Below are 8,924 nucleotides of genomic sequence, written 5' to 3' on the forward strand. Positions count from 1 at the left end.
TTAAAACAATTTACTCATCAAAACTGTATGCTAACAAATGATGTGGAAGAATAGATATGCGTTACAGATCAAAGCTTTTTCTCGTTATCAGACTAACTAGTATTATAGTTGAGTTAGGATGTTCTTGCTTTATTCCATTTCGTGCTTACATTACCGTTGGCGAGTAGGAGTAAGCAGCTCTTGTTTTTACGCGCGTGCCGTCACGCGAACAGGTGTGCAAGGGGCGTACGAGGGTAGGCTAGGCCGAATAGAGAAAGAAAGAGGTGAGCATCTCTTTACTTGTCCCTTCAGATTACATTCTCAGATTTATTTGTGAATGGTTCGGTGCTGTGTTAACCCGTGAAATACAGTTACTTTTATCTATAGGTTTTGTAGAATTTAACACGAGAAAAATATAATATTGTTTTTCGTATCTCATCACTGAAGTGCTTTCTGAGGATGTGATATTGAATGTTAAATAGTAACAATATAGGTCTTCATTTTGTTAATGATTTGGTAAGTTTGATCTGGTATTCTGATTTTAACTTCTGTCTGTTTCGATTAAAAAGGTTATATATATATATATATATATATATAATATATATATATATATATATATATATAATATATACATATATATATACATATATATATTTATATACATATATATGTATATAAATAAATAAATATATATAAATAATATTATTCACGGATGTCCTATAGTTCAGACTATATATATATATATATATATATAATATATATAATATATATATATATACATATATATATATAATATATATATATATATATATATATATATATATATATAATATATAATCCACATATAGCGACGACTGTTCTAAAGTAACAATATTGTTCGAAAGAGGGGATTAAATTAAGATGTAGAAAAGCAGATGTACGCAATACTGAAATTAAATAAACACCCCTCGAAATTTTAACTGTTCGATCATAGAAAATGATAAGATTTGAGACCAAAATTGCTCGTGTCTTAATCGTTTTAAAGAATTTATTGATCAAGAATTGATCAGTTTAATTGGATTTCCTTTTTGATAATGAATATCATGGACGTTAATACATTATTGCTGTATCTGTCTGCTACATAGTGTAAACCTGGATTAATAATTGTCATTTTTAACACTCATTGCTATCAGATGCGTTTAAAAGAATTATTGTTAATTGCCCAGCACAATGCCATGCTGTGTTATAATATAATATAATATAATATAATATAATATAATATAATATAATATAATGAAATATAAAAAAATATGATATAATATAATATAATATAATAATAATATAATATAATATAATATAATATAATATAATATAATGAAATATAAAAAAATATGATATAATATAATATAATATAATATAATATAATATAATATAATATAATATAATATAATACAATATAATGAAATATAAAAAAATATAATATAATATAATATAATATAATATAATATAATATAATATAATATAATATAATATAATATAATATAAAAAAATATAATATAATATAATATAATATAATATAATATAATATAATATAATATAATATAATATAATATAATGAAATATAAACAAATATAATATAATATAATATAATATAATATAATATAATATAATATAATGAAATATAAAAAAATATGATATAATATAATATAACATAATATAATATAATATGATATGATATAACAATATAATACAACATAATATATTATAATTTAATAAAATATGATATAATATAATCAAAACTTTTGACCATAAAGAATTAATAACCATATGTCAGTGATTCCAAAAAATCTTATCTATCAATCCATCCACCAATCCAGCAACCAGCTCATCCACCCATCCAACTATCCATTCAGTTTTTCGAGATTACTGTTTTAAGCTAACAGTTTAGAGCTGCAAAATATGGTCAGTGTCTCGTTAAACGAAACAATGATTCTTTTTAATATTTAAAACTAAAGGCCAAGTCGATATCAAATAATATATAACTGATTGCATAAATCAATCATACCCTTCATACTCATCACAATCCCGAAATGAAGAATTAATAACGCATTACTGAATAGGTGACTCTCTTTTGATAAACTATTTAACACACACACACACACACACACACACACACACATATATACTCACATACATACACACTCAAGGTGGGCGGGAGGTCACTATTGTTAAAGTCTTCTATACCCCTGTATGTTTTCCCTTACCACGTAGTTCTCATCTTTGTTTTCGATTGGCATTATCGTTTTTTTTCTTGGACCTGAAAGGGATCCTTAGCTGAGAGGGAGGTAGTTGAATGCAAAGTTCCTTTTTTGATATTTTTCTTCTTGTAGATAATATTTCTCTTATGTACTATAAACATTTGATTGTTTGGACCGTAAGGTATTGCCAAAATAGGCACATTGACAGTTTGCTCATGGAATCTTCTGTTCCCTGTTTGAAACAGTCTCCTTAATCTTATGTTTTTAGTGCTTTAACTTCATCACTAGAATTATTCCGTCGTACTATTCCGTTTTACAAGCGCATATCAATATAATATAATAACGTTTAATATAATATAATATAATATAATATGATATAGTATAATATAATATAATATGATATAATATAATATAATATAATATAATATAATATAATATAATATAATATAATATAATATAATATGATATGATATAATGTAATATAATATAATATAATATAATATAATATAATATATTATGTATAATGTAATATAATATAATATGATATAATATCATATAATATAATATAAAACATCACCAGTGTAATTTCTGTTCACTTCTAAGTATTGTTTATTTCTACCACAATCTCCAAAAATCTTCCTGAAGGTTATAAAGGTAGAAAAAAAAAACAGGACTGTAAATATGTACAAAAAGTACAATATAAATGTTTTATTTATCTTACCTCCTTTTTTTAAATAAAAAAAAAGACGAGAACATATCATGGTTTATGTTTTTATCACACACACACACACACACACACACACACACACACACACACACACACATATATATATATATATATATATATATAATATGTATATTCCAAATATATCAAATGCTGAATATTTATTTTTACCGATCATATTTACCTTGCCAACCCCAGATAAAAAAAAGTAAAGGGATAGATTATAAATTGTATCAATTCTAATAGATAAAATTTTCATAAACACCACTCCATTCGGCGGATACTCAAAAATAATTTATATACAAGAGGAGGAAGGATGCAGGCTAATTTTATGAATTATTATAACATGCCACAACCTGCTTGAAGGGGAGAAGGGTCTTTCGGTGTGATATCGATAAATGTTTTGATTACCGTAGATGTTTTGCACTGTCTTACCTGGATCTTCCCGATTACTTTGATATTAAGATTCACATATTTATTATTTTAAAAGTGAGAGGAAAAATCAGACCCGCTGGGACTGTTGTTATCTCTCAATGATACCGATTTTACTTGTTTATTCAAGAGCCTCGGCATACTAAGATCATAGACTTTTAAGTCAAGAAGATAATTTGCAGCCTTAAAAAAACGTTTACGAGTATAAGTGCATTACTAATCAATACTAATTGCAACCACTTATTCGTTCCAGTAAATATCCATGCCATTATTAGACTATCTTGCAATTGGAATTATTGATTATAAATTATAGATTTTGTTTATATTTTTGTGCGGCTATGTTAATTGTATAACACTCGCTTTCAAATCGGAGGAAGGTCCTGGGTTCAAGCCTCACTCGACGCATAGTTGAGTCCTTGGAAAAGGCTCTTTACTCACATTCTCTCACACAGGTGTAAAATGCGTACCTGGCCGTTAACGGCGTTGTCTGTGTCGAAAAAATTATAATATCGTTTAACAGGCGTCATGTCTCGTTCTACATCACACGTGTTGCTGTTGGTCAGGGACCCTTTGTGAAGCGCTTTGAGTACGCTTAATGGATATTGCCCAATATAAAAGCTTTCTTTTTGTTTTGTTTTGTTGCTCCTACTTTGAGGTATTAAAAGGGACTCATGAAATATTTTCGCCACTGAACAGTCATTTGTAAGGTGTAGAATTCTACCTAAACAATCTAAAAATGAAGGTGCCTTTTCAATCTTATTTTTCATTCTAGAATGATACATAATTTTTGTTCCTCAGGTAAATGAATTTGCTCTTAGTTTTTTTCTCTGACTGTCTAATATTATCATTCTGATTTCCACGTTTACTCGCTCTCTCTTTTCAATTTTTCTTTTCGCTCACACTTTTAAACTTTATTTTTCTAGTCTCCCCCTCTCTTTTTTTTTTCTCTCACAAGAACTATCCCTTCCTCTCCCATCTCCTTTATCCTTTTTTCTTTCCCTCCCTTCCTTACCAGGCTCAAAACTAACCTTCCCCTCCTCTTGTTAAATTTCAAGAGACACTTTCAAGAGAGAACTAGATTACACTTTGAAAGATAACTTGTCTTATAAAGTAAATCCATTCTTCAATAAGAATTTACAACATTTGGTTGTTAAAATTTTATAACTCCTGTCTGAAAGGTCAAGGCACATGCCTAATCTGCCGCGCTCTGGAAAAACACGTTTTAAAAATTTTGGCAAAAAAACAACAACTCGTCCTTCAAATATCGATCGATTAAAAAGACTCTCAACCTGTCAAACGATCACAAACCTGGGTTGTTGACAAAATGATTTTAATCGGTCAATATTTGAAGGACGAGTTTTCGGTCATTTCAATCGGTCGATATCTGAAGGACGAGTTTTCGGTCATTTTAATCGGTCGATATTTGAAGGACGAGTTTTCGGTCATTTCAATCGGTCGATATTTGAAGGACGAGTTTTCGGTCATTTCAATCGGTCGATATCTGAAGGACGAGTTTTCGGTCATTTTAATCGGTCGATATTTGAAGGACGAGTTTTTTTAGCCAAAATTTCAAAAGCTTGTTTTTAAGTGTACGACAGTAATGAATCTGTAATTCTCCCACCAGAAAAATAATTTCAATTTGTATTGCTTGGCACGCTGAGCCTTCTTCTACACTTCATTTTGTAGCAAAACTATATATATCCCGTCAAATATTGGTAACAACTATAATTATAATTATCAAACTAATGACAACGGGTCCTGATAGCTGTATAGGGAGATCGAATTTTGTTAGCCGATCAGAGACATGGCGAACAGTACTCGTTCTTTACGATAGACAAAAATCCTATGGCTCTAAATGACTTCAAATGACAACGTCAATAGTTATGATTTTAATAAACAGATTGATTAATGCAAGAAGAAGAAAAAAAGCTGAATAACAACAATGAAAAAATATTATCATTAAACTTATAACAATGATATCAATGAAATACACATACATACAAAACAATTCTTTAGATTTTTTCAAATAAATGAAAGAAATCCTCCAACTGACAATAACATCTGCAAAAGATTTCAATTCGTTAAGACGTATTTAAACCTTAGACATTTCGTTATGCAGTTATGAAGATTTCACATTGCGCCATAAATCACATTATACGGTGTATCCAGATAAAGATGCAAATAAATTGAGTGCGCGGTGATAGATGTAGTTTTAGGAAGCTAGACGTATCCTACAGGAACGAAAGGAGGAGGGGAATAATACTATTGAAAAAAAAAAGAAGAACGAAGGAGTATCGGAGGTTCAAGCTGCTTATCTACCCGTAAAAACCCTGACTTAGGTGTGGAAAGATAGCGTATGCACGCGCCATTGAACGGTCGACCGTGCATCGGAGTTGACTCTTTTTCTACGTGTATAAGATGATGTGTTATTTACTCAATGTGCGTATATGTGTGTGGATATTAGCTAGGTAGTGATATCTACACACAAACACACATAGAAAGAAAGAGAGAGGAGAGAAAAATAGAGAAAGTATAGGAAAGATAAATAGATATATTTATATATATATATATATATATATATATATATATATATATATAGATAGATAGATAGATAGATAGATAGATAGAGATAGAGAGAGAGTGTGAGAGAGAGAGAGAGAGAGAGAGAGAGAGAGAGAGAGAGAGAGAGAGAGAGAGAGAGAGAGAGAGGTGTGTTTAGATTAAGTTAAAGAGAAGATAGAGAAAGAACGAAATTGATAAATGGATAGATTGATTAATATATAGATAGAGATAGAGAGAGAGAAAGAAAGAAAGAAAGAAAGAGAGAGAGACAGGCAGAGAGAGAGAGAGAGAGAGAGAGAGAGAGAGAGAGAGAGAGAGAGATGAGAAAGAAAGAGAGATAGAAAGAAAATATAAACTCACTAGCAATAAAGACGTTCAAGGTAAATCAAGTAAGGCAGAGCAAACTAAACTGTGCAGTACGTACTACTTGGGTTAATTTGGGTGTGAGTACTAGACCTCCGTCTAGCTAAGACTGTGACTATATCTAATCTTTTGACACCTCCTGGCATTGAGGAGTGGTAGGGAAAAGGTTAGGTTTGGATTGAGGATAGTGTGGATATAGAAAAGAGATAATTCATGCGTTTGTTTGCTCAATTGATGCGGGGGTGTTGATTTATTTTTGGCTCAGAGAGATGGATAAGCAAACACACACACATACACCCACCACGCACACACAATACGCACACACAAACCATCCAATGAAAATGCGAATTTTTACAGCAATCTGTATGTTTAGTTTATTATGCTACGTAATGATTCATTAGTAATTAATTAAAAATTAAACTGTCTTTACGCCCAAATATGACTTAACTCACATGATCCCCTCAACTTAACATTATCGTGTTGTGCATAAGAAAAGGAAATCATTAATTTTAATGAATTAAAAAAAAACCCTTTGACATAAGTAGAATTGAATCCCGAGAAAAATTACTTCTGCTTATATTTCGAATTAACAAAGCTAGAATACATTGTTGGTAAACTCTTATAGTTACTTGATTGTACAGAAATTGTTACCAGTCTGTGGAACCCCTTGCCCCGAAATTATTGTAGTCTTCAGCACAATGAATAATGGGCGAATATCACTTATAATACTTTTATCAAATAACTATTGTAATCTTAAGATGTTATATGCATAAGTAAAAAAGGAATGACCATAACACGTACAGGTCTCGAATTCAGTCAACTATGTATAAGGTTGCCGACTGAAAAATAGGTAGATCAAAATTTTACTTTCAGCAAGAAATCGTTGAAAAATATTTGAAAATCGCAGCTCTTGGAAAGAATCACGTTTTAGATCACAACAGCCATCATCCAGAAAACCCCGATACATTCAAGAAAATGGATGTCTTTAAATATAATTTAAATTGATAAAAGAAGGTGGCAATCTCAGAAATCTTAGACACATTTTTTTGTCCTAAATGTTCCATTGAGTACAACGGGAAATCGGCTCCAGAGATCAGGAGGAGACTAGCAATGGCAAGATCAAAGCTAGAAAAGATGAATAATTTCTGGAAAGGGCAGTGCATTCAAACAAAAATCAAAATCCTCAAAAGTGTTGTTTTCCCAACTGCAACATATGGATGCGAAGCATGGACTATCAGCAAAGCAGAGAGCACAAAGATCACAGCTTTTGAAATGGCATGCTACAGAAAAATACTCAGAATATCATGGACTGAAAAACAAACAAACAAAGAAGTCCTGAGAAGGATCGGAATACAATCACCAATTCTTCTTCAAACTGTAAAGAAATTGAAACTGAACTATTTTGGCCACACGAATCGCCACGAATCATTAGAAAAGCACATTCTGCAGACAAGGGTAGACGGCAAGAGAGGAAGGGGTAGACCAACAAGAAGCTGGGAACAAGATATATGTGAATGGCTGGGAATGACAGCAACTCAAGCAAGTAGACTGGCGGAAAACCGTAATCTGTTTCGCAAGAAAGTTCTGGAAGCAACGTCCTACGCAGGATCAGCTGACTAGATGGTGATGATGATGAAATGTTGTTCCATGTTTTTAAAAATAGAACTGACAATGTTTATCTAAGAGGCGCGTTGGTTGGTTTAAGTGTCTTTTTCAAATCTAATTTAACTTGAACTGTTTCTCTCTCATACAAAGGATCTTCTGTAAATTGAGCAATAAGTCTTAAAATACGGCGATTTAAAATATATTTTTTGCTTCACTCGACAGATTTGTATTTTGAGCACGCTTGATACACTGATTTTGTCTCAGTCATGGCATGTTTCACCAATGAGGCCACTATGCTCCGAAATAGTATTGTCTGTCTATTGCTGTCTACAGACGTCTGTTATAGACACCATATTATTCATATATCACGTTGCTGTATACGTGCATTCTTTTAGTAGAAATAATTCTGTACAATAAGTAAATCATATTACAATGGTTAAAAGTAAATGTAAATTCTCACAAAAACAATGGATTTTGGAAAAGAAAATGAAAGGAATACAATCAAAACAGTTTTTCTCGTGCCAGATAGATATATTGAGGGATGTTCAGGTAGTCTAAAGAGACATAATAGTTTGAAGTATGGGGTTGTTGGTTTTGCTCACAAATGACGCGTTAACTCTTAAGTTGTTTACCAGTGCTGCACCTGCTGTCAAAACAGACATGAGATAAGGAAAGAACAGACATTGGGAGGCGTCAATCAAAGAAAAAACCAGGAAAAATTTTTCCTTAGCATGGTTCGAATCTCACACACGACGGATTCAATGAATGGTCAAACAAAAAAGTTTAGCGCCATGTGATATGATTTCCGCAATACAGTGGTGTAATATTTAATATAGATGAGTGGCTGCTCAAAGTATTGCGGGTTCTTCGCTATCAATCAAAATAAAGATGGTTACACGAGCTTATGTCACGAAAAGAGAAAAAGATTGGAAACAATATTGTTCGAATCATCCAACCAAAGGGGCCATTTCGGGTGGATTCTAGGTTCCTTTATCGCTCATCGAACCAGACTGCAGTGACTT

General features: G+C 31.3%; 1 protein-coding gene across 4 annotated transcripts in view; it reads left to right on the plus strand.

Moving 5' to 3' along the window:
* Positions 1-265: 265 nt before the first annotated feature.
* The window catches only part of LOC144965170 (ras-like protein family member 12), a 40,081-nt gene continuing 31,422 nt past the window's right edge, over positions 266-8,924 (plus strand). For 2 of the 4 annotated variants that reach the window (XM_078900215.1, XM_078900216.1), the window contains exon 1: positions 266-495. The gene's annotated coding sequence lies outside the window, so the exon portion shown is untranslated. The remainder of the gene's footprint in view (positions 496-8,924) is intronic. The other 2 variants (XM_078900217.1, XM_078900218.1) reach the window with 2 other exon arrangements.

Source organism: Berghia stephanieae, chromosome 2, assembly GCF_034508935.2.
Source record: "Berghia stephanieae isolate SIO BIC M18660-M18661 chromosome 2, UCSD_Bste_1.3, whole genome shotgun sequence".
Classification (NCBI taxonomy): domain Eukaryota; kingdom Metazoa; phylum Mollusca; class Gastropoda; order Nudibranchia; family Aeolidiidae; genus Berghia; species Berghia stephanieae.